The following is a 26,726-nucleotide window of genomic DNA, read 5'->3' as shown; positions in this document are numbered from 1 at the left end:
GGGGTGGATGAGGGTGGGCTCTGGTTTCAGTGTACCCTAGAGCCGAAGAAGTGATGTCCTGGACCGGGAGAGGCCTTCTGTGAGCCTCCGCGCTGCTCTAAATGAGTTACTTTACAGTGTGTCCCTGGAGTTGTCATCTTTCTGACAAATGCGGCTTCGAGCCTTATGCTTTGACACAAGTATGCAGATTGTTTTTGCCCAGCTCACACTCTTGAGGTAAATGCGTATTTATTAAAGCTTGGCATTAACATATTAAAACGTCCAAAAGTCGGGTTTTGTTTTCTGGATATGAAATTTATGTGGAAAGTGAGTTATGGTTTATTAATTTCTCCAGCTGCTGCCAGGTTTTAGAAGTCTCCTAGGATGCTCAGGTAGCTGAACATACATATATAGCCCATTATAGTGCAAAGTAAGTTGTATAATAATAAATATTAAATGCTCATATGGTGTGTTTGTCTTCCTTCTGCAAGGAGCTGCCTGCCCTGGCTGGCTGGCTGCCACGGGGGCCTGCCTTCACGGAAGCACTTCTATGGGAGTAAGTTACAGCTGTTTGCTCCACGGGGCTGCCTGACACCGGGTGAATACAGCCCAAACCAGCCATACGTGTCTGACTCGGTTCCCTCTGGAGGCAGTGACAGGTGCAACAAACTCGGTGAGAGCAATGATGGACAAAGGAAAACACTTTCCTGTGAGAGCATCCCCATGGGGGATCTGTGCATGCAGACAGTGCAGCTTGCACTGCACGTGTGCTGCACCATTGATCTGAACATGGTCAACAGACAAGACAATGGTTTCCAGCAGCCTGGTCAAAAATCTTCATGTAGGAGAGTGCTTCAGGTTGGGGAACAAGCACGTTTTTGGGAAACGGAGCACACAGTAGTCCTATGCCAGAAACTGGCTGTATAGTTCCCTCTTACTGACCATATGCTTAGCAAACTCCGCAAGTGAGTGCACCAGCTCAGTTAGTACACCAGCATGTGTGTAAGAATATGGCTAAGTCAAGGAACCTGCCATGCTCATAGTTACTCTTGAAGCTAGGCCAAAACAGAGAGCCTGCAGTGATCAAAACAGAAGAACACAATGCTAATATGTTTTCATATTTAGCTAGCTTTTTTTTTTAAACAACTGACAAATCATAAAATATGAAAATGTTACTTAATTTCACAGATATTCCTATTCGGTTGTAACTAGAAAACTTGGCAAAAGCACCCTGGTATTTCAGCTGGTAAGTTTTCCAGCCCTCAGAGTGAGAAAACATACAGCTATTTCAGTTTGCAAGACTTTTATTATCGCAATTTCATATGGACAACAAATGTTCATGTATGGTTTGCTAATGAATGAAAAGGAATGATTTAAATGCAAGAAAAAGTAATTTAATGAAAGTAGCATCACTCAGAAAAGCATAAGCCTGAAGGTGAAATGAAAGGCCTGATTATGGCTGATCACGAAGAGAGTTAAAGAGCACTCATTTAATTAATCCAGAGGAAAAAAAAATAGCATAATTCAGTTCAAAAAGTTTTCTAGTTTCTGCACTCTTGAAATATGAATTAAAATTAATAGTACTACAATTACCTATGCCAAATTTGTTATCCTTCATAATTAAGATTCTGAGGACAAACCGTAACTACTACTAACCTTTAAAAGCAGTATTTATATGCTGATCATACGAAGTGAATGATGAATTTTCCGTTCTGTGAACACTGATGAGTTGTTACAAACTATTCCCTTCCTTTGAATTTGTCATGATTTTCCAGCTGATATCTACAAATCAGCCACAAGCAAATTCAAAATAACGCAATCCTCGTTGCTCAAAAAGAAAGCAAACTAAGATTCTTTCTCTTCTCTTTCTGTCCCATCAGAGAAGAAAAAAATACATACTACAAAATAACTGCTTATATAATTAAGCAATGAGGTTTTTAATTCTGGAGTACAGTTTTCACCTTTCTATAAAATAGCATAAGAATTATTTTTTAAATGCAAAACAAATGGTTTTGTCATGCTTAGCAAATAAGTTTCTGTAATAATTTGAAGCTACTCATATCTCCATCTGTAAAGTTCACAAATGTGTAATTTTTTCAATTTTTCAAAGGTTATTATTGACTCTTCTATCTTGTTCTTCCTCAAAAGGAGGCATTGATTGATGAGAAGCTCGGTGTGAGCTGGCAGTGTGTGCTTGCAGCCCAGAAACCAACCATGTGCTGGGCTGCATCAGCAGGTGTGTGGCCAGCAGGTCAAAGGAAATGCTTTTCCTTCTTTATTCCACTCTTGTGAGTACTCTCACCTGGGGTACTGTATTCAGCTCTAGGGCCCCCAAAACAAGAGGGATGTGGAACTGTTGGAGTGAGTCCAGAGGAGGGCCATAAAAAGGATCAGAGGGCTGCAGCACCTCTACTATAAAGACAGGCTGAGAGAACTTGCTTGTTCAGCCTGGAGAAGAGAAGGCTCAGGAGAGACCTTAGAGCAGCCTTCCCATACTTAAAGAGGGCATAGAAGAAAGTTGGAGAGGGACTTGTTACAAGGATGTGTAGTGATGGGACAAGGGGGTATGGTTTTAAGATGAAAGAGGGTAGATTTAGGTTAGGAATTAGGAAAAAATTCTTTACTGCGAGGATGGTGAGACACTGGCACAGGTTGCCCAGAGAAGCTGTGGATGCCCCATCCCTGGAAGTGTTCAAGGTCAGGTTGGACGGGGCTTTGATCAACCTGGTGTAGTGGAAGGTGTCCTTGACGTGGTGGTGGGAGTTAGAATTAGGTGATCTTTAAGGTCCCTTCCAACCCAAATCATTTTGTGATTCCGTAATTCTAAAAAAAACAGACCAAAAACATTCAGCTTTCTAATAATACTGTAATAATATATGGCCTGAGAGGGAAAACTTTTGGTGGAATTTTAGTTAGTAGACTCCTAAGTCTACTAGTCTTGCTAAATGACACATTTTGGGGGAACCTAGATATATTTTGGTTTTCTCCTTTTTTTCTTTTTTTCTTCTTTAGAATTACACTGAAAGTTTGTGGTCGAATTGTGACTACTCTTCTGACAATGTGCTATGGAGGTGGTACATGATGTGACAGCCCCTTTCTTCAGTTATGTGGTTACAGATACCCACAGAAAGTTACATCTGGATTAGGTGATATTCAGGCCAGGACCCTGTGATCTAATTGTTGGGTTGCACTGTGGGAAGCACAACAGGTGTGGGGCAAAGTCCTGGTGCCTGGAAGGTTCTGTAAGATGTCTCTAGCAGCTGTGTCCTTTCCGAAAGCAGCAGCTTCTCTGGACCTGCTGTCTGAATCTTCCATTAAGCCTGTCATATGCTTGATCTAGAAGCTTACTTGCACCCTTCATCTGTCTCAGGACCATTCAGATCTCTGTGACAGAACTAGAGTGGTCTGACTCAAAGTCCCTGTTCAGACTGGCATGCACTAAAATAGGCTGAATTGCTTTTAGTTTTGTATCTGACACTCTAGCCCTGTCCTTACATGTTCCTCTTTTATTTCACAGAGAGACGATTAATGTGAAGCAGCACAGAGTACCTCAGGTAGACTTTTGTAAGTTATTTTTGTTACTCTCTCTTTTTTTAGGTGAAAGTCTGAGCATGGATTATCATGGCCTTGCTGTATAGATGTCAATGAACAATCTGAGCTGATTACAGATATTTCAGATGCTCTTATTAATCAGAAGTGATGCAAGTTTGAAAGACATGCTAAATATATAACCATCTGTCAAGATGCTTATATTTTTAGCTCACTGGTTATGAAATTTTCACATCTTCTACCTTTTGTCAATTTTGATAAAAGCAAACTAAGTTGTGTTTGGGGAAACACCAGGTTTCAGACCCCCTCTCCACTTTCTTGCTGCTTGCTAACGGACTCAGTTTTAACTTTGTTGGCAAGCAATATCTCTACACAAATGCAGCATATGTGTAAGCTGTCATTCAGAGAATAATGTTTGCTATTTGCTAGGATATGGAGCATGCAATTTGGTAGACCACCCTGAAATCACTCTCAAAACCTAAGGGAAAAGTAAAGAGAAATTGCTAATGAGCTGTTGTCTTTAACAGAATGAATTTTTCAGGAACTAATTACTAGATTTAGAGAAAAAGACTCTAAAATAAATATATATGACAATATGTCTTAATATTGCAACATCTGGTTCTTGTCAGTCTTTCAGAGAAGTACTGCTCACTGACAGCATAACTTTCACAGCTAGAGAAGGGGAGTAATTTTTAGGCAGATCTCCTAATATTTTTCGAAATAGGAGTTTCTACTTGAGTTAAACATTTCCTCCTATACTTACATAGCCGAGAACATATTAAATACAAATGCAGCTGCTGGGATATGCTGCAGTTCTCAATTTCTATGGTTTATTTAATCAAGAATGTGAATTTATTACTTCCTTACTGATAAAATTATGTTTGTTGCAATGTCAGACTTTGCCGTATGAACAAAGTCCTGCTGATGTAACCCCCTCACTGGAAGACCTGCAGCAGCTTATTAGTAAGTCAGCCCATTAATAGATGGCAATAAACTGTTAGATTTTTATATTATAGTATTTTGTATGGGGAGCATAAGCATTTCAGAATTTCTACAGGAGTTTTAACTTCAGCATGTATCTCTTTATACTACATAATTTTGAAACTGTTTATTAACAAACATAGTAAGAAATGCAACTAATTACAAGCCTTTGATCAAAACCAAATAGAATCACAGAATCATAGAATACCAGGCTGGACTAGATGTCCCACCACTCTGTCTAGCTGAATCTTAAAAGTGTCCAGTGTTGGGGAATTCACCACTTCCCTGGAGGGATTATTACAATGGTTGATTTACCTCTTGTGTGCAGTTAGAATCTCTCCCGGACTAACTTGTGCCCACTACCCCTAGTCTTTTCCATGTGAGTCCTTGTAAAAAGGGAGTCTCCATCTTCTTTGTAGCCACCCTTTAAATGCTGGAACATGGTGATAAGGCCTCCCCTGAGCCTTCCTTTCTCAAGGCTGAACAAAGCCAGCTCTCTCAGCCTTTCCTCATACAGCAGGCTTCCCAGTCCTTTGATCATCTTTGTGGCCCTTCTATGGACCCTTTCCAGCCTGTCCACATTTTTTCTGAGTCATGGTAATTTTAGTGCAGATGAAAGACTGTTGCAAATCCAGTATTTTCAAACTCTGCTGCCAAAATTCAGGACATCAGAATCTGTGTTTAGATGCCTGCACTTTTAGAGATTTGTGAACCCTGCATGCCAGAAAAGCTTGCATGATGTGCATCTCTGACAGAATCCAGTCAATACTAAGGTATTTCTATGATTTTGATGTCCTCATGGAAACCTTTTCTCTTTTCTATTCTCAGGTTTCAATGGCTTGTGTATTACCTTACCTTTTCTATAGCATCTTCTTTCTTGAAAACTAGAATCAAATCCTAGATTTAAGTTTTTGTCCTTCCTGTCCAAATCAGACACTATTTTGAATATCATATTCTCAGTCTTTCAGACTCAGAATTTCTGCAGTTCACCAACTCCCTAAATCCAGAACTCCCTAAATCCAGCATCTACCTTGAATAGCAGGCAGAGTTTTCTCTGACAGCTGTCTTTGCACTTTATTCTGACTGGGCTCACAAATGAGTACATAAATAATATTCTTTAAACAGTCTTCTGTCCAATTTTTAACATTAAAGCTCTTTTTCATCTCACCTAACATTTTTATGAACATATGGTGGTTTTCCATATTTTGACTCTTTTATTGTTTTATTTATACTGATGGTTCTAGTTATAGGCAAATGTTACCTTCCCAGTACCTCAATCACTTTGTAGTTTCTTTGCTATCAGTATATTCTCCAGCTCAACTGGTTCTTTCTGTATGTTATTTGCTGATGCTTTCTGGTTTTCTTTGTTTTAATGTTTGTATCTTATCTCTGACCAGTCCTCTACTTTTGACACTCCTTGTTCACTCATACCTGCCCTTGCATCCAAATTCCCCGTTTTAAGCAAAGTAGTACAATTGACACACAAAGACAAGTGCTAGAAAAACAGAAGGTCCTGCATGTAATCTTTTCTTCTATCTTCTTCCAGAACTGGAAATCCCAGATAATCTTGCTAAGCTGTTCTTTGAAAAGTAAACTGAGACATAAAGTCTCAGACTGCAACCCTGGTGTTTTCTTCCAAAACATGAATTACCATCTTTGCCCACCCATGCTAGTCATGATCACAGCTATTCCCTAATTAGAAGTGAGAAATTAATTTTCTGCTTTCAGTATAAAATTTTATTTTCTTGCCATGATGCTTCTGTACTCAGCACCCACCTACATTCTTCACAGCTTTCTATTTCTTCTGTTACCTTCCCCTTATTTTTCAAGGCTATTTTTAATATCTACAAAGAATATTTTCTATTTCCATCCCTTCCGATTCAGCACAATTTTCCTACCATGGTGCAGTAGTTTTTCCATGAACTTCCATACTTTCCATACTTCCATGAACTCTCCCTAAGTCCCAAAATCTGTTGCAGTGTATTGACTTGCAGAAGCTCCACCTGGACAAGAACAGTTACCTGTCATCACTACATCAGACACATTCTGAAGAAAGAAACCTTTCCTCTTCCATTCCATACAAATAATTTTCAATACATGTATCCCTTCATATCTGAGCAACTAGTTTGTTCTTTGTAGCCTTTTTTTTTTTTTTTTTAATTCTCCTGATACAAATTCATTTTATGATTGTCTCCTTTAACCTCAGTGGAGTTTCTTTCCAATTTTCTTCTTGTTCCTTTCAAATTTTTCTTTATGATAAGATTTAGATTTCTTATACATAAAATTTTCATAATTTATGTATAACTTCCTGACATTTATATTAGATGTATCTTTAGATTTCATTATTACAGTGTGATAATACTTAAACCTTCATATAAGAGCCACTATACAGAATCATTTTCTTACATCTTTATATTCTTTATATGGGTTTTAGTATGGAAGGTGTTAAGTAAATGTGTTAAATCCGTTCTGTGGTAAGAGATGAATTACCCTTTCAGCTAACCTGTGGACTGGACAAATATTTCAGGATTTTTAGGTATACTACTACATCAAAATTATACTAAGTTAAAGGAAACAGAAATAACTGCTGCAGTCCCCCTGGTTTTGTCCTGTATCTAACCTCCGCATGATTAGATCCCTTTGACCTACTTGGCTTTCAAGTTTGCCAATATTCCCGTTTCCCCAAATACCCTTTACCACCAAAGGCGTTTTCCTTCCTCAGTAATAACTGCTCCATTCCTAAGACATGACACCAAGACAATGGTAAAACAGGAGGCATGAAGCCTTGTTTTGTAACATCCTGGGTGTTAGCTTGGCAGCAGGGCAGAGACAGTTCAGGTGCCACTATCATATGACTTCTTTTCACCTCTTCCAAAAAAGTTCTGGCTGTCTCCTAAACTCATCGAACTAATTACAGAAGAGCAGCTAACAGCCACGCTGCTTTAACTTATCAATAATGAAAAGTGAGCTGGAGCTGTCAGGAAATACATTTGACATCTCAGCTTCGAAGAACAGGAACTCTGTTCTCCCTCTGTAGATATGAAAGGAAATATAATCATTAGTAAACCTAATTTATTTCATAAGCAGAGTTGGCAGTGTGATTCCTTTTCAAGACTTCCTGGCACTTTCCTATTATGACAGTCTGCTTTTAGTTGTCTACATCAGACAAACATGATTTGTTCAGGCTGAAATAACCCAAGCTGAGCATTTGCTTCTACTAAGATTATTTTTTATCTTTCAAGTTGTATCCATATTTTTTATGCTACTTTAACTTTAAAACCATTATAAATAAACACATATTCACATTAGGAAGGCATCAACTCAGATGGCAAAGACAGTATATGGTAAATGAGGAATTCTAGCATGGAGCCACAGCAGCTTAATGCTTTAAGAAAATAGATGATTAGGTAAAGAAGACAAAGAGCGGGATGTGATCTTTGAAGCAAGAATCATTAAGGAATTCAAAGGTGGATGGGCTATAGATTGTGGAAAGGGAAGACAGACATTAGATATTCAGCATTCTTATTTCTCAGAATACAACAGAATATTATTAGGGTACAAAGTAATGGAGAAAAATTATCTTTTGAGGCCAGCCTTCACAGGAACCTAAGGAGATAAAGAAATCAAATAGCAGATATACTTCATACTTTTCAAAACTGAGAAAGCAAAAGGGAACTGAAATGTGGTTTTCTTCATTTCCAGGAAAGTAAATAAACCCCCCTCCCTATTACTTCTACAGAAATTCAGTGGGTTCTGTAAGGACAGTAACAAGGAGAACTTTAATTCTCTCCACTGGTATGTATATATGTCCTCTGGGTAAGCATTTTTCCACAGAAGATGAATGTCTTACACAAGCAAAATAAGAAACAGGCCAAAAATAATAAGAATTTTATGGGCTTTGTGAAAACTATCTGCTCTTGTTAGTACAACTTTTTAGGATAAAAATATTTCCATGCAAAGAGTCTGTTAAATTGACTTTTTTTTTTAAGGATTTGACAACAGAGGATTCTTGTTGGGAGATGCTATATAGATCATTTTGTTTGTGCATTTTGTGCTAAAAGTTCTTCAATATTTTCAACAGGGCTTCAGCTGATCTGCAGCACAAGAACCTGAAATTAGCTAGCACAATGCAATCAATATTGAGCAATATTTTGTCTCTGAAAGAAATTCAGTCTGACAGAGAAAAGACCAGTGTAGGAAAAGTGAGATTCTGGCTGAAAAGCTGAATACAGAAATTCCCTGCAAAGTGGTACAAATTAGTTGATGTCACCAGAGCAAGAAAACCGTAGTGACAGAATAAAATGTTATCCAGGTTCCAGAATACTTTATTATCACCACCTTAGGTCACTAAGCTTCACAAGCTATATCCATCAAGTTTGATAGCAGTATATATACTCACAGCTGAAGCTAGAAGGTGCAATGCTTTAATGTACTAACGATTTACATTAAGACACCTGGGTTCAAAGTCAGTTTATGACATGAACAGAATGGGTTTGTTGGTCTCAGCCTGCTCTCTAGTGGACAACTGCACATAAACCCAGTCCTGAGAAGAATCCCAAGAATTAGATTTGGTGGCCAAGACATATGATGAAATTCATATTCTCTGAACAACATTATTCAAAATGAAATTAAATTGGATATCTGTGCTAATTCTGAAACACTGTAAGATGAGACACGTCCATTGGCGTCTCTTAAATACTATATTCAGTATTGTAACCAGTATTTGGAAGTAAAGAACAGAAGGGGAACCAGTACAATGAAAGGCAGAAAAGGAAATTAAATGTTTTCATGTTAGGTTAAAATGAAGATAAGATGACATACTGCTATAACAGACATTCAATGTTTATGACTAGGTACAATATTTGTCTTTATTTACTCTTTTTCATAATGCAAGACAACAAGAAATGAAAAAAATGGCACACACAATAACGATAAAAGGAAGTATTTTCTTGGTACATAATTAACCTGTAAACTCATGTCTGAAAGACATCTCAGAGACAAGAGCTAAACAGGACTTAAGAAAGATTATGCTTTTATATAAATAATGAGAATAGGAAGAGGTATGTTAGATAGTATTAAAATGAATGAGGGATATAAAGTCTCATGATTCAAGATATGAAGCAAACTTAAATTGCCTAGAGCATGAGAAGAAACTACACCCACAGATGTTTTATTTCATTAGTGTATCCCATACAATGTTTACATTCACTTCAGCAGGCAGGCATTCCTGCTGAATCCAGAATTCCATACTGGAATCTCAGATTTGTGTAGTTGGTGGTATTTCCTATGCTTCCAAGACAAATTCCTTAGTGACTCATTTGCAAAAATCAGCTGCAAAAAATTGTCTGGAACTCTGACCCCATTTCAGGTTATTCCCCTTTACGTTGCTTAACCTTTTATTAGTCAGGAGAACAACACTCATTGATAACTAAGCATTTACAATTACAATCATATGTCAATGACAGAGGCAAAGTAAAAATTTTATTAAGTTGAAATATCTTTTCAAAACTTTTTTTTAATATAAAAAATGTTGTTATTGCTAGCTTATAACTGACCATTACATATTACACATATATTTGTATGCTATATTAACATATATATACACTGTATTTACAGAGTCTTTTACAGTCTTGTGCTTTTTCCTAGTCTAAGCTGACTATTCCATTATTTTTCATCATGTCATCTACCTCCCTGATTTGCAGGAATGTTTGAACACTTACGTTTTACAAGCCTACGTTTCAAGTTTAAGATAAATTTAAAACTAAATTCTTATCCAAATAAAGTTCACTTTATGGAGTGGCTGCTATTTACCGTGTTTAAAATACTGTATTTCTAGATTTTACATAATTAAACAAAAAACAAAACTAAACCAAACCCCAGTCTCTTTTTCAGTCTTTCAATGTCAGAACATCCTCTCTGACATTATTCTGATTCCAAATTTAGAGAATCATCATTTTTCATAAGAAAATAGTTTTACGCTCAATTTTGCAAGGAAATGCAATTCCAGATATAATTTAAAGTGCAATTTATCAAACATTAATTTCCACTGCTCTCTCAGTGACTAATTATACTATTAGTTTATCAAAGCTCTTCTTTCATGGTCCTTTCATGATTACCACTTCTGATTATTTTATTTCCAATCTTCTGAGAGCTGGTGGTTTATTTAAAGGTTGAACCAGTAAATGCTAGTGTGAAAATATGAGTTATCATGTACAGAAAGACAAGTTTCCTAGGCTTTGTTAGAGAAGAAGTGCATCTTAACTACTTTTTTAAAGTGAACTAAGTGAATCTGAAAGCCTCTAAAATCACAGGGCAAATAAAGTAAAACCTTAATGTACTGGGGAAGTGAGATGTCTCAATTTCTGCTTATGTGTCAGCTTCCATGAGTAAATTCTTACTCCAAAATTATGTTTTTATGGAATAGCTTGACAAGCAAAATTCCCTTGAAGATTAAAAAAAATAATTAGAAATGGTAAATAAGACCTAAATTTGTCAAGCATAATGCAAAGGAATGAAACACTAAGACTCCTGTAACTTCAAAAGAATTTGAATTATGCATTTAAATTCACACTTAGGCATGAAATAACATAATTACCAGGAAAATAGCAGCTCTTGCAGTCAATAACAGACACTGGATTGAGTTTGTCAGTTTTTCTGAGCTGACAAATGAAAGATGATGGCTGCTGAAATGAGATGCAGATTATATGAGAACTACTATGGTCCATAAGAACTAATGCTTTTATTCTCCAAGCTTGAAGCTGTAAGAAATATTAATAAAGCTATTTATATTTAGCTAGTTGTAGTGCATCAGGTATCCAGTAAAGAAAGATTTCTTGATGGAGGTAGTCTTCTGTTTCCACTTGGCATCAAACAAAGCTTAATAAAATGATAAAATGTTTTTCTGCTTCATTTTGATAATTCAACAGTAGTATGACCAGGAAAGCCCTGTCAGAAGTACAGACTGCTTGCACAGAATTCCTATTGTACTCATGACTACCCACTGGCAAATACTAATGTGCAGAACAAAAGTAAGTAAGATAACTATAGCTCAAAATAGATAGTGCTGGAAACAGCAAGTGTACTGGTAAAGGAGAAATCCAATCATAATAGTGGTGCCTCACTGCTGGAGGACAAATAAATAAAACCCAGTATTTTTGCTATGCAAGATCTTAATCTTTGTGATCTTACGAAAGAGCTTAAAATCCTTTACTTTCTGCAAAGCAGATATCCATGCATACTGAAAGAGGAACATACTGTAACCACGACTATATATTCCAGGGATATAAACCTCTGAATGACAGCTCAGGATCAGCCAAAGATGATCAAAGCCTCAGGAATCTTATCTCCCCAACTTCTGTGGGAGCCCACTGTGACAAGCTTATCTCTTTGATCTCAAATTTAAAAAATGTCAGAATGGATTAATTCTACATGTTTATTTTCATATTTGACGGTATTTTTTTAATTTTAAGTGGTAGGCAGGGCTCAAGCTTTCAATTTTCTCACTGGTTTCCATCACTTGGAAAGTGCCATGGGCATGGCATGGAGGAAAGTTCTAAATTTGGGATTTCAGCTGAAATCTTTTCAGCTTTTCCTCAGCTCTTCTTCAAAAGTTTCTGAACTGGATTGCAGAGAAACATGAGTGGTAAAGAACCTTAGGAGAGAAATCTGAAAAAAATGCCATAGAAAAGGAAGGGAGAAGATTCCAGTCTGTTACTATTTTTACACCTCATTATTTTGAAAAGTCATGGATTCTGAATGCCGCAACTGAACTGTTTTAGCCATGATAGAGATTTCCCAGTCCAGACAGTCAATTCCCCTGTATGCAAAGGTATAGTACACTTCAGACAAGTAGGCCATCGCCCTGAGCAATAGACCTGACTGGAGGCTCAGAGTTACCCAGGGTCTCTTCTGTGAGGTTCATGAGACGATAGCCCTACATCTTCCTTCTGCACAATCTCGTAATCATTGACTGTAACTATTCACAACTGACTTCTGCATTGAGGCCTCCGTGCTGGGCCATTCCCTTCGGTTCTGCTGGACCTGCGTGTGCAAGACTCATGAAACAGCTAGGTCACTGAACAGGGGCTGTCAAGAGTTGTACCTATTGGTTTAGTAGGGAAGCTTGAGGCACACATTACTATCTATAGGCTTACTGTGCAGAGTATCACCATTGTCATTCTGGATATGATGGCAGAAAAGTCCAGTCACCCCCTACTGCCATGGTCCCAAAATGTCAGTGAGAGTGCCACAAAAATACAAATAGGGACAACTGTTCACCGAAACTAATAGTGGTATAGGGGAGAGAAGCACAGGGCAGCTGCATGATTATTCATAGGTGTAGAGGAAAAAGCAAGGGTAGGTAAGAACAAAGAAAGTGCTAGAACAGCACATGCACATATTCACCCATATCTCCCCACATTTTAATTTCTTTGTTCTCTACAGACTCAGCTCTGAGGAAGGGAACGCAGGAATTTCCTCAACAACATCTAGACTAGAACATGGTGAAGGAACAGCTAAAGGCTTACACCCAGGCACTCCTTCCCTACAATTTTGGTTTAATTTATAAAAGAGTATGAAGTAAGAAAGAGGAAGTTTGTTACAAGGAAGCAAAGGGCAGCTCAGAGTCTCAACTCCGTACAGGCACCAAGGAACCTATTTAAGGGTATTGTAGTAGAAACACATACTTTCTCTTAAGACTTCAGAAAGGGCAAAAGGAAGCTGGTGTAACTAGCCAGCAGGGTAAGTGAGGTTGTTAGAAGCAAAAGTACGTCTTTGAAAAAGCTGAAGTTTTGTTCAAATGACACAAGAAGAAAGTGTTACAAACTTGGGCAGGTTAAATATGAAAATGTAATAAGGCAGACCAAAAAGCATCTGAAGAATAACTGACGAAGGAATGAAAACTAGTAATCCTTTTCTCTACAAAACCCATCAGGAGCAGGAATTTTGACAGAATCTGTAAGGCCAGTTCATTTTTTAGGGTATAAAAAGAGTACTCGGAGAAGACAAGGTCATTGCAGAGAAGTTAAGTGAACCCTTTGCATTGGTGTTTGGTGTGGGAAGAACTGGGAAGATTCCAAAACCAGAACCCTTCTTGGTGGCGGACTCATCTGAAGATCAGTCTGAAATTGAAAATACTGTAGAAGAGGTTAAGGAATAAATAGATAAAGTGAAAATCACCAGGACTCTGTAGTATTCACTCCAAATTTCTAAAGGAACTCAAGGACGAAAGAGCTGAATTACTTACAGCAGGGTGTGATCTATTGCTTAAAATTGCCTTGCTTCTGGAAGGCAGCAGATGTGACATCAGTTCTTTAAAAAGTTTACAAAGAAAATCTGAGGACTGGTAGGAATGTAAGTCTGACCTGTACTGAGCAAATTACTATATACCATGATAAGGAGCAGAATTAGGGGACACCTGGGTAGATTTGATTTATTGTGGAAGAGTTAGCATTCTGTTGAGGAAAATACTGCTTTACAAGTCTGATAAACGTTTTCCAAATGAGACAAAAAAGATATGGATAATACTGGGGTGATGATGTTGATACATTCTACTTTGATCTCCAGAAGACCTGAATTCAGGTTAAAATTAGGGTTTGCTAAACTGTAATCTATAGGGATGGTAAGACTGAAGGAAATAAAAAGATCACCAAGGAAATGCAAGGCAGAAGTTTGTGGGTTTCCAGGGAGAACATTATGGGAGGGCATCCTAAGCAGGCTGGCCTGACATTAGCCTTTGGGCAAGACTGAGGAAAAATAGTTGGAAAGAGCGTGGTTCTTTTTCCAGATGGAGAAAAAGGCCCAGAAAATCAAAGACCTCTTACTGGTAAAATGTGATGCTATTCACTATGTTATCCTTTTCAGTGCATTCACATGAAGCTCAGTAAATAGGATTTTGCCAATACTAGTAAAAGGCCAGAGACTCTGTAGTGACTTGGCTGTGCAGGGTCTCAGGAACTGTCTGGGCTTTTCTTGACCAGAGCTGATTTTAATTTGGTTTTTCTTTTCAGTGTGTAACAATTGTCTTCTGGTCAACTGCGTTGAGCTAACTGGATTGAGCTTGGTCTGTGGATACTTTATATGTTAAAGGCCTAACCACCCCATTGTCACAGTGGCTCTTTACATTGATAGGGTCTGTGGGAAGCTGTGGAGCAAACCTCAGACTTCATCAATGAGAAGGATGCAGACTGTAGCAAGAAAACCCAAGCAGACCCCTAAACAGAAGGGAAAGAAACTCCTACTGCAAACATCAAACTATTTGCAGCAAAGGATGCAGGGGGCCAATGACTCATAACACCTCCATTTCTCATGCAGTCTTTGTAACAAAGATGGAAGTTGTCGACTTTAGGGTCCAGTGGGACATGCAGAAGGTGGGCATAGCAGCAGAGAAACTGAGCAGAAACAAAGAAGTTTATATACAACAATCTTAACTGTATTGTTAATATATTCATTCTGTATTAATGGGGTAGTTTGTACCATTAGATAATTAAAACATTACTAGGACAAAAACTACATTCTTACCTCCTTTTTTAAGGTATGATCCCTTTAGCCCATAACAGGATTTGAATGTAACATGAATCCAGCCTCAGGCTAGGGCTAGTCCTAAGGGTTAGGGTTAAGGTTTGAAAAGCCAGAAAGCTTACAGGGGGTGATAAGACTGGTGGCAGAAAAGAGATGCCAAGGAAATGAAGGGCAGGTGTCCAGGGGATTCTCAGGGATAACATGAGGGGTCTGAAGCATGACACAAGGCTTCTGCCTAGGCCTAGTGTTAGCCTTTGACTTTGAAGTTCAGACAGTGTGGTTGAAAAGAGTGTGCTTCTTGATTCAATATGGAAGAAAATGTTTAGAAAAGCAGAAAAGCTCTATCACAGGTAAATTCCAAGACAATATCTGCTATATTGCTCTTTCTAGAATCATGGAATCATTTAGGTCGGAAAAAAATTTTAAGATCATCAAGTCCAACCATAAACTTAGCAATGCAAAGAGATCAGTTATCATGATGGACAATCACCAGGGACCAGAAAACCTCAAGAAGCAATGGTAGGACATTTTAGCCAGTGTGGTAAAAGCATTAAGTCACATGAAAGGCTGGAAAACTAGCCCCCTAAGCTAGAGTCTGAGGCTGACTACCAGCCTGTGAAGTTTGCTGTAGTGGTCAAGTTTATGGTACCATGCTTTGCATATAGAATATAGTTATGTTCTCTCTGCATTAAGAGACACAAACTCAGGCTTTGTTCTTCTGATTTCACGCAGCCAAAAGAGAAGATGTTCACATTTTTCTGTTTTTGTCATTATTTAAAATCCATATCAATTAATAAAGCACAAAAAAGCAGTATACAAGGAAAAAAAAAGAAGTGCTGGCAGCAAACATCTATATTGCTCTTTATGTGCCCACAAGATTTTCAGTAAAGTCAAAAGAACAGCATATAACAAAAGGCTCAAATCAGACTTCCCCATGAATCCCTTTGGATTCATAGGGGTTTCAGTGGCATTAAATTCAGTGAAATTTAAAGGAATTTCAGTTCTAAATATATAACAGCCTAATAGGTTGGAACAGTAATTCTTCTTCCATCAAATTTAATGGGTACTTTTTAGATTTAATGTGTTTGTGACATTTTTGCAGACTCGTATTTCCTTTGTTGTCTTCATATTGCCACAGAGTTGCACCCCAGGGTACTTTATGAAACTGTAACTGATGTAAAAACTTGATTGGCAGATTTCTGAGGGTAAAATATATGTTTCATGACATTTTAAAGTATTTCTTGATGGAATCTACTTTGTTCTCTATTAGGCTGTAGTTCATCTGTTATGTGAAAACATATTTTTGCATTTGGGTGCAGTACCAAATACACTGCTTCATATACTGTCAGTAAAATGTTAAATATTGCTTATTGCATTATGACAGGTATCTAAAAATACAAGAGGAACATTTCTATTTTGGTAAACTGCCAGGACCTTCCATGCAAATAGAATTTTTAATATTTCTTTCAGTGTGAAGTTACCAAAATGGAAACCATGCATAACAAACTAGCATAATTTCTTTGAGGAAGTGACAATAAAAGCGGGCAAGAGTAAAGAAGCACACATTATTCACTTGGATTCCAAGGGACCTTTTAATCCAGTACCAAATACATTATTGATGAATAGGGTAAGAAGGTAAGGAAGTAATACTCAACTGGATAACAAACTGGCTTGATTACAAAGTCAAGGAATGACCATAGATGTAAAAGGAAGATGACAAATGCACAGAGCTTAGCATCAGGTCCTCCTCTTCAGATGCTAATGAAATGCACACCTAACAGAGCTTCCAGGTATGCAGTCTGGTGTGTCAGAAATACAGGTAACAGATGGTCATGAACAGAAAGGAGGAAAATATTGTTTGAAACAAATGGAAAAAGCAGGTATGTATATGCCACAGAAGTGAAAATGTAAAATGTGTAAAAGTGATCATAAGGAAGTTAAAGAAATAACAGAAATTATGCTCCAAACTATGGGCTGTACTGAGCATGTCAAAGAGCCAGCAGTGTTCAATACACAGTTTAAAACATGAGGTAATTAGACAAATTATTATATTAAACTATGTTCAGACCATTTGTTAAGAATGTAAAATACTGCATAAATGCAATTAGCCATTCAATATCTGGTAGCAGCTAGAAAGGACAAAAATTATACGCAGAAGATGGAGAATGCCAGATCCAGACTCATAGTACAAAGGAGTATGAAAGGAATTGAATATGAGAGTATTAGTTTGAATCTGTCTCAGGAAGATCAAGATTAACAGTTCTTTCCACCAGTTTACTTGTTTGTCTGAGTTTGAGATATGAACTGGTAAACATACCCACAGACACATCAGTGACCGACAAAACTGCAAAACGAATTCTTCTCTTCCTCTGAGAATCTTCCAGTTATTGTCAAAAAATAAGAAGGAGTTATACAGGTAGGGGACAGCACTTCTTGGGAGACTGCTGTGATACTTCTGGGAATTAAGAGGGATTTAGTTGCACTGCATTTCAAAAGTGCATATATTAAGCACTAAGTGATTTTCTTCACTGCTATACTAGCTAGTGTGGTATACGCTAAATTCATTATTGCTGTGATATCCCTGCACTCTGAGTGTTGCAGTGTGAGTTCCCCCTTTCCTCTAAACATGCATACTCAAGAACAGCAAGTGGAAGCAGTGCTGTTGCTACCAAATCCTACATAAGTCACATGAAAGTTTATTCTCCCACCTGCCTTTTCAGTTGTCAAATGCAGCCTTCAGGAGAACCAGTCAGAAGAGACTAAGACAACAGCAAGTGCAAGCTATACTTTATGTCTGACCATACTCATTGACATTGAGATAGCTTATTCTTTTGACAACAGCAGTTCACAAATAAACATTTGGCTACAGCTGAAGCAAAGAAATAAGTGATGCTACTTGAAGAGCTCAAAGGGGCACTAAGTCTCTTCTGACTGAAAATACAAAATAATAAGTGGCCAACTCAGTCCATAAGTAGGGACTGTTTGTGGATTCTTACATCTTTGCATCTCAGACTAATGCTTGCTCTCAGGCAGTTTCTTTGTTGAACTGTGCTAGATGATGATCTTGCTTTTCATTCTTCAGTTACCTAGATAACAGCAAAGCAATGTGAAACCTGCATTTTTCCAGACCCTCTAACTTGTTACTCATCTTCTGAGAATCAAAGTCAATTCTGGACACACAAAAATCATTCTTCACTCTTCATACCGCTTTTTCATAGCTCTGAAGTCTGAAGATCTGAGATCTCAGTATTCTGCAGCATCAAGTCAAGCTAACAAAGCTGGAGGATGAAGAATGTGGGGCTACAGCTTGATGAGTTACGTCTTTATCAGCCTCTATCAGCTAACAACTACCTGTGTGACAGACAAAATCATGGCGGGATTGAGGGTAGGGGGAAGAAGAAAGAAAAGATTATTACACAGGGTCACTACCTTCTGTTCAATGTGCAAGACCAGCTAACCCATAAAACAGAAGACTCCTCAACAAAGCAAAACCAAGAGATGCCTATATGTCTCCCTGCATACCTAGGACAGATGTTAATTAAGGGTAGTCATCACACCTCATTATTGGTAAGAATAAAACAGTAAGTTAGTAAGTGCATATTAAGAAAATATAGGATGGGATGGGATGGGATGGGATGGGATGGGATGGGATGGGATGGGAAGGGACGGGATGGGACGGGACAGGACAGGACAGGATAGGTCTCTTTGCAGTGAGTTCTAACCTTCACTACACAGAGCAATAAATCTGCCTTCCTACTAATGTCAGATGCCTATTGAGAAAATAGGACTGAAAGCAGTGATTGTGGGGGATCCTTTCTGAGAGGTTTTTGTGCTGCGGATCAAGGTACTGAGAAGAATAAAGAAGAAAATAAATCTTCTTGCCCCATCTGAATCCTTCTCACAGGAAAGGGATGAACTAATCTCTGCCATGCTGGCCTGTTCTGTAATGATATTTGTAGATCTTCTGTGTTATTAAATCCTTCTAAGTCAGTATAGAAAGCATTCATGGTTTTCTTTTATGTCTCTCTTAAATCAGCCTACGGCTATTCTTGCTTAATTCTAACATATCTCAGGTATTTTCATCATTTTAATGGTGATGGTAATATAAAGGCGCTGTCAAACTCCAATAAAGCTTAAATCTATACTTCATATCTAATATTTTCATAAAGAATTTTTCCTCAAAGACATTCAGATATCCATCTTTGGTAGTTTTCCAGATTTTGTATCCATGTATTAAGATGCAAATTATCCCTACTCTCCCTCCCTAAAGCTATTTCCTAATGCTTCTTTTCATAATATTGTCAGTTTCTAATTTTTGAATGCTGAGTTTTGCAATAGTAATGACCATTTTTGGTAGAATATGCATAACAGAACAATCTTCTGTTAGCACAACTGGCATCAGTGGTATTATTCCTACTCTTTGTGAGTACAATGATGAATGCAAATAGGCCAAATGCATTTGAGAATAGTTTCTTGGGATCCTGTTCTGGAGAATTTTCCATTTGATTGTTTCTTTTACAAAGCTTTCAAGACATCTAGAAAATTTTTATAAGTCTTTCTAATAGGTTGGAAGAAATCTAATAGTGTTTCTAATAGGTATGTAGTGAATGAAGCTATGAAAATAAAACAAGGGTAGAAGCAAAATGGAAGTATTCTTGCTACTGTATTATAAAAAAAAGGTCTTACTGCAAGTTCCTTGCTTTATGTTATTATATGGGGAAGAATTAATATAGCAAATGTACTTACTGGTAGCTCATTTATGACTAAATGGTCATCAGACATACTATGGTCTATATGGTGGCCTTCAAAATTGTATTTTATATATACTTTTACGAACACTGTTTCATCCCCTCAAATCATAATTGACAAAAAAATCAGTTTCATCTATGATGTTTTCAATAAAAATAATACGGCTTCAGGCATCAACTGGCAACATTATTTTCTGAGCACAGGGGAATCATTAATCTTGAGAGACAATCAACTGCTAAATCAATTATAAAAATATAAGTGCTTTCAGTTAGCTTTAATTGTTCGTTATCACAAGGAATTCAAACACTTGGTGTCGCTGCCTAAGGCACCAGCTTAGCAAATCTATGAGGAAGTTCCAACAGTTTGCATGAATGTGAAGCTAAAATATTTCAGTAAATCTTACTCAGAAACAAATTAATAGAGCATGGTTGCCATACCCACCATAGCTAAACCCAAATTCTATTAGCCTCCTCCATTTCTTAATTCCACTGATATTTGAAGCACTGAAATGTAGCAGTAGGCCCTATTTACAGCATTTACAGTAATGGTTTTCCATAGACCTGCCTCACTTTATTCTTGTGATCCACCTCCCTCCCCTAGGAAAAAAACAACCAACCAACCAAACAAGTCAGAAATGCAAAAGAAGAAAAAATTAGCTTATGCAGATGGGGCATTACCAGATCCCTGTGAAGTCCACAGGCCATACTTCAGCCTGTTGTACAAGAAATTCTAGTTGCAGGCATTAGTGAAGGAATTTTTCCAAGTATTATTGCAAATCACAATATTCCCTTTAGATTATCTCTGACAGAATTTTTAAATATTTACATTATTTATCAGCTCCTGCATCTCCTCATCTACATGTCAGCTGTAATCAATAAATCATCAATACCTCACTTCTTTATTCTGTGGAATCTAAAGTATGCACCTTTCTATTGTTTATATATATACACATATATGTATGTGTATGTATGTATGTGTGTAATGCCCAGCCTTTCCAAACCCATCACAAATAAATTTATTTCTAATCAATAAAGGTGCACCTGTCACCTGGGAGCTGTGACTACTTCTACGTGTTGAGTAATGAATTTAAATAGCATAGGATAAAATGGCAGAACTTCTTTATGCATTTCGACTCTGCAACCTTACAACTTCAAAGATGAATGGAGCTAGGTCCAGTGTTTAGGCAATTATTTTATTTTACTGTGAATTGTGCTCAAATGTCATGAGAAGATCTCAAAATCTATTTTACTGTAGACATAGACTAGACTAGACTAGACTAGACTAGACTAGGTATAAGTTAAATCTCTCAGAATTTCTGCAGTGGTTTTAAATGGATAGACTTGTTGGATGCATTACTACCACAGTCTTCCTTTTCCTCATTTTGTAAGCTTTGAAGTGATTAATAAGGAATGGTAAAACTTAGTAAAGACAAGAGTCTTTGTTTTTCAGTAAAATGCTTCCTTCAGGAAAAGTGAGATGGTTAATGAAGGAAGAGTAAATGCTGAACATACAGCTTGGCATACTTTCCATAGTGGAAGTCATGTGGGCTGTGTGGTAGGCCTTAGGCTGGCTTTTTGAGTATGGCTATACTTCACACAGAGACCTGAATGGAAGTACAGTTTACTTAGAAATTTAACTAACTTTATTTAAACCATAGGGGAAAAAAAAATATTTAAAACTTACTATTATCTCCAAACTCATTTTAAAGGTGTCTTTTGATAAGAAAAACTAACCCATTAATCTGAATGACAATTATTACTGTTCTCAAAACTAAACCACTTAAAGAGTCTGGGAGTTCTTATGGAAAAGTTTAAAACTATTATACTTCAAATTAAATTTGAAGGTATTGCATATTGAGTTGCCTTTTTTTTTTCTCCCATTGATTTTAATTACTGGTACATTTGCATGAAAATAGGATCTTTATTTCTTGAAAGCTCATCTGTTCCTGCTGCTTATTCTTCATTGAAGATGTCACATGCAGAGGTTTAGATCTTCAGGTGATGTAGAAGCAAGAGCAGATGTGCTTAGAAGAAAGAAAGTTTTTAATGCAAATCTTATTTTTAATAAAACAGAAGAGGATAAAAAGTGAAAATAAATGCTCTGGATGCAAAATTCCAGTAACTCTTCCAGGAGATAGCGTTATCCCTCCAAACACAAGAAATTTTGAACTTTAAAACTGAATATAGAACATGAAAATACAATATGAATACATAAAGATACACTAGACCACTGTTTGCTTAACCCCCCTCTAATTTGATACTCATGTACTTACTATACAATGAGGAAAAACAAGACCCAGGCAGTGATGTTTATTTAAGCCCTCAAAATGAGACTTTTCCTCTACAAAAGTTTCTAATTTTTGATGGTCCTTTCTGAAACAAATGGCCAATTTCTATATGAAGAGAGGCATTCCCGTTGTAAAAATCAAATGCTCATGCCTTAGTGTGAAGAAACCATGAGAAGCCAATACTGAATGAACACAAACTATGAGCTATAGGCTCCTCCATGTGCATATCCAGTTGAAACACAGTGATGCAACACTTGGAGGAAGTTTGCATTACCATGTGTAAGTGCTTTGAAAGAGAACTGAAAGTATTTAGCACCGTATTTAATATACAACCCCTGCTTCTATTTCTTGATAATGTGGCTCAATTCCAGCTATAAACAAAATTCAGTACATGAAAATAGTAATGAGACCCTGGGCTGTATTAGGAATACAAGAAAAGCCATTAAAGACTCACATACTAAAATAAAACTGTTCTGCTTTAAAAAGCTACTGTGCTCTACCAAATTTTATTGACGATTAACTGGTCTTCAGATAGCTCTGTCCAGTTACATAATAAATGTGGTAATTATGTTTGATGATCATTGCAACTGCCTGCAGCCTATCTGGGAAGCATCCTGAAGTTCATCACACTCCAGGCACCAGGGTGGTGATGACAGTAAATGAGCTGTTATTCATCAGGTATTCCAAAACTGTAGACAAAAATTTGGCTGTGTAAATAATGTTTGGGAATGACAAAATGGCACTAGTGATCCCCAGTCCATGTAAGGTAAACTAGAGGCAATGCTGCCTCTTTGCTGAAAGGGGGCATCACTTGGGAAGGGAAGAGAAATTGGGTTTATAACATAAGTCCTACTAAGAAAAATACAGCTCTGTTAAAGCTCAAGAAGTATTATTTGATCTCATTTCTTCTGGTACAGAAAATGCCACAGAGGCAGAGGCAAGGCACTCAGACAGTGCACTCAGATACTCAGATTCAAATCTGCAATACAAATGAATTGCTACTAATAAAAGCAAAGCACAGAGTCCCTTTTACATTGTTTTATCCTGTTTAAAAGACAAACATTTGCACACTGCAAGCCTCAAACGGATAAAAGCTACCATGAGAACTTATAAGCCATCTGCTAGCTTCCTAATGAAGCCAGTAACTATTATTGTTTACAGTTGAACACCGGGGGTCATGTGTATTTGCTGTAATGAAAGAATCAATGCATCACTGCAGATGCAAAAAGAGAACTTTTTTTTTCCAGACAGCTAATTATAAATACAATAAAATAGCAAATTAAAAAAAAAAAAAATCTGTTCATCTCCATAGAGAAATAGTGCTTAGCTCACCAAATACAAAATGGAGCACTGTTCTGGTTTCTAGTAGTCTTCCTTTGACAGACCCATCGTACAGAAACAAAATCACAAGAAGTTACTCTTTAATATTTAACAAATAGCAGATCACCAAGGAACGTTTAACCCCTAATTCTTTAATCTTTACAAACTTCCTACATTATTTGTGTTCCGTATCTGAATGAAATGATGAGTGTGTATTAGCAGATATCTTTCTGTTGCTGTTTCTCTTGCTTGAAGAAGACACTGTAAGTTATGACAACTTGGCTCAGTTGAGCTACTGAAAATGTCCTGAAGTTTCTTGGGTTTTTTAAATATTAGTTGAAGAGAAACTGATACACAGCAGTGATACAATTGATTCTGGCTTATTATTTCATCATTCACACAAAAATACACTTACAAAAATACACAAAAACTTGCACAGTATTAATTCACAACATAAATATTTAGGCCTTTGTACCTGAAGGAATTCTTAAATTCACTGAAAACAAGCCATTAATTTTGAAATCTTGTTAATGGCCTTTATTTACTCCAAAACCAAAGTACCTTACTTCCAGGAAATTTCCTACAGCTTGTGAGTAAAAAAAGCTTACTTGCTTTGCTGAGTTGGAGCACTACAAATGACTTCTCATTGTCCCTTTATGTCTGATGGCCACATAGCCATGGCCAGCATGTATAGGCAAACCTGTTGTGTGAACCACTGCCCATGCTCCTGAGGCATGCACATTCCACAAGCGAGCAGCCTCAGAAGCTGGGTAAAGAGAAGGTGGAAGGACCTGCTTAGCATCCAAAGCTTTGGTTTTCTTTGGCAGATCTGGCTGGACCCCTCCAGAGAAAATCACTGAAAGAGCAGAGTGACTGGAGTACAGCAAAGCATGAGGAGAATAATTGTCCTGATTTCTCCTGGGATAGAGTTGATTTTCTACCTAGTAGCTTACACAGTGCCGCATTTTGGGTTTAGGATGAGAATAATGTTGATAACACAGGGATGTTTTGGTTTAGTTTTTGTTTTGTCTTTGTTTGTTTTTGTTTTAGTTGTTGCTAAGCAGTGTTTACATGAAGTCAAGGACTTCTTCAGCTTCTCACACGACCCCACCAGCAAGTAGGCTGGGGAGCACAAGAAGTTGGAGGGGACACAGCCAGGACAGCTGACCCAACTGACCAAAGGGATACCCCATACCACTGTGTATCATAACCAGTATATAAACTGGGGGGAAAGCTGGCCAGGGGCTGCTTCTTGGGAACTGGCTGGGCAGCAGTCAGTGGTTGGACAGCAACTGCACTGTGCATCATCTGTCTTGTATATTCTGATTCTTTTATTATTTCTTTCCCTCCTTTTCTGTCTTATTACACTGTCTTTATCTCAACCCATAGTTTTTACTTTTTTTTTTTTTTCCTTCGTGATTCACTTACCCATCCCACTGGAATGGGGGGGATGAGCAAATGCCTATGTGGTGTTTAGCTGCCTGCCATATTAAACCATGACAACAGTTTACCTTCAGTTCCTACTCTGACTTTTCCATCTTTGTGGACTTAAGTGAATAACTTCATAGGTCTTAATTCTCTGTTTCATAAAAAGTCCAAGATAATACTGCGTTTCCTAAACCATAGGCAAACATGTATGAATATATTTCTCCAAATTACAGGGGAGTTGCAAGAATTAATTACTTAATGTTTGCAAAGTGCTTTGAAGGCAGAAAGCACTCTATAAATGCTAATTATTAAATCAAAGGTTTATCTGACTTTATTACTAAACCACTAATAAAATAAGTTACATAGCTATTGCAAGTTGGAAAAAGCACTTTTACTGTCTAAGAGATATAAAGGTTTTAATTAGCAAATGTTTTGAAAGAGCTTTGCTGAGGAAAAAAATGCTTACTGTTAATAAAGGTTTTCCCTAATGAAAACAGCTACAAAATGTGAACTCTTGGATGCTACTGTATCTTTTGCATATATTATATAAAGCTTTGTCCCATGACAGCAATATTTATATTTGAGGTATAATTTTTGTAATACTGATGAAAAAAATAGTGGTTATGTTTGTCAAATACATATTCAGATGCAGCAAGAGATTAAAGGTATCATTCTTAGCAGAGAATAGCAAAACGTAATGTATTGTCAAATTATACATATATACACATACCATTATTTTTGCAATTTAACTTAAATAAGTGCTATTTAAGTTTTGTTTTGCTGAGCTTCCAAGCTTCTGCTAATGTAAAAGGTTCACTTCTTCCAAATGCTCCACTGTACCTGCACGTATGACCTGTTATCTACATGTTATCTTAAAATCTACGTATGCAAACAGATTTGAATCTTTTACGAACATGCAGTTAGAAAGACTGAATTCTGACAGTGCCTCAAGCCTTTTGAAACACTGTGGATCTTTAGGTTCACATAGTTTCATCCTGCCAGGAGAAACCTTTTGCTACCTGTTTGTGACATTTGTTTCTCCCCTGGATTTAATAATATAAACCTGGGTATAACAATATGAACGTTTATTTCTGAATAGGAGTATAATGATTAATGCATTAACATAATTGGTTTCTAATTCATCCCCTTTCTACATACATTTTAGACATAAATTTGCTTTTAGAGCCTTCCAGAGTCATATTATTATTATTTCAAAATTATCAGATGGTAATCAGTGTTTCTCAAGTGCCTAGGCTAGCAGTTTGAAAAGAAGCTTAAAGGTAGATCTTGATATGCTTAATACCTGTTGTAATGTCTGCCTGTGGCTGTAGAAATACAAAACCTTGAGCAATAAGAAAAGTCCTATTAATCTGCTTTGCTGAGAGGGGAGAGGCATGCCAGCATGCTCCCTATTTAAAACCATGCTGATGGCAGGAGGATGATCATGCAGTCATGCCAGGCCAACTCAGTGAAGCAATGCAGCCTGGCTGCTGAAGCAGAAGCTGCCTGTTTTGAGGGTCCAGGAAACAAAATACCTCATGCTGTCCCTAGTGCTCCCAGCAGGAAGGGGAGGTACAGGTGTTGCTCCTACAGAGGACAAAGGGGCCTTCTGCTTTCTGATGTCACAGACTGGTGGCTCCAAAAGGTCCCTTTCAAACACCCCCAGGGGAGGCAGTAGTATGTGTTCATTAATTTGAGTCATAAATTGCAATTTCATATGACAGGAAAATGTCCAGAAGATGATATGCTACAGCAAAGGGTTATGTCCATTTCTGTGCTCTTACCATAGCTCTTCCAGGCAGATGGGGAGAGTCACAGCAGCAGCAGGAGGGATAAACGTTTATCACTGCAACGATTTGTCAAGCTGTCACTGAAGGAAACATGACTGAGATTTTCCAGAAAGGGAGCAGTGATA

At 37.4% G+C, this 26,726-nt stretch overlaps 1 protein-coding gene across 2 annotated transcripts in view; it reads right to left on the bottom strand.

The window, feature by feature from the left end:
- DCTD (dCMP deaminase) overlaps window positions 1-26,726 on the bottom strand; it is a 60,618-nt gene that overhangs the window by 20,985 nt on the left and 12,907 nt on the right. The gene's annotated exons all lie outside the window — the stretch shown is intronic.

The sequence above is a fragment of the Pezoporus wallicus genome, unplaced genomic scaffold (assembly GCF_028554395.1).
Source record: "Pezoporus wallicus isolate ANWC-B61680 ecotype Strahan unplaced genomic scaffold, APGP_CSIRO_Pwel_v1 contig_5552, whole genome shotgun sequence".
Classification (NCBI taxonomy): domain Eukaryota; kingdom Metazoa; phylum Chordata; class Aves; order Psittaciformes; family Psittacidae; genus Pezoporus; species Pezoporus wallicus.
This window is presented reverse-complemented; position numbering and strand designations above follow the sequence as displayed.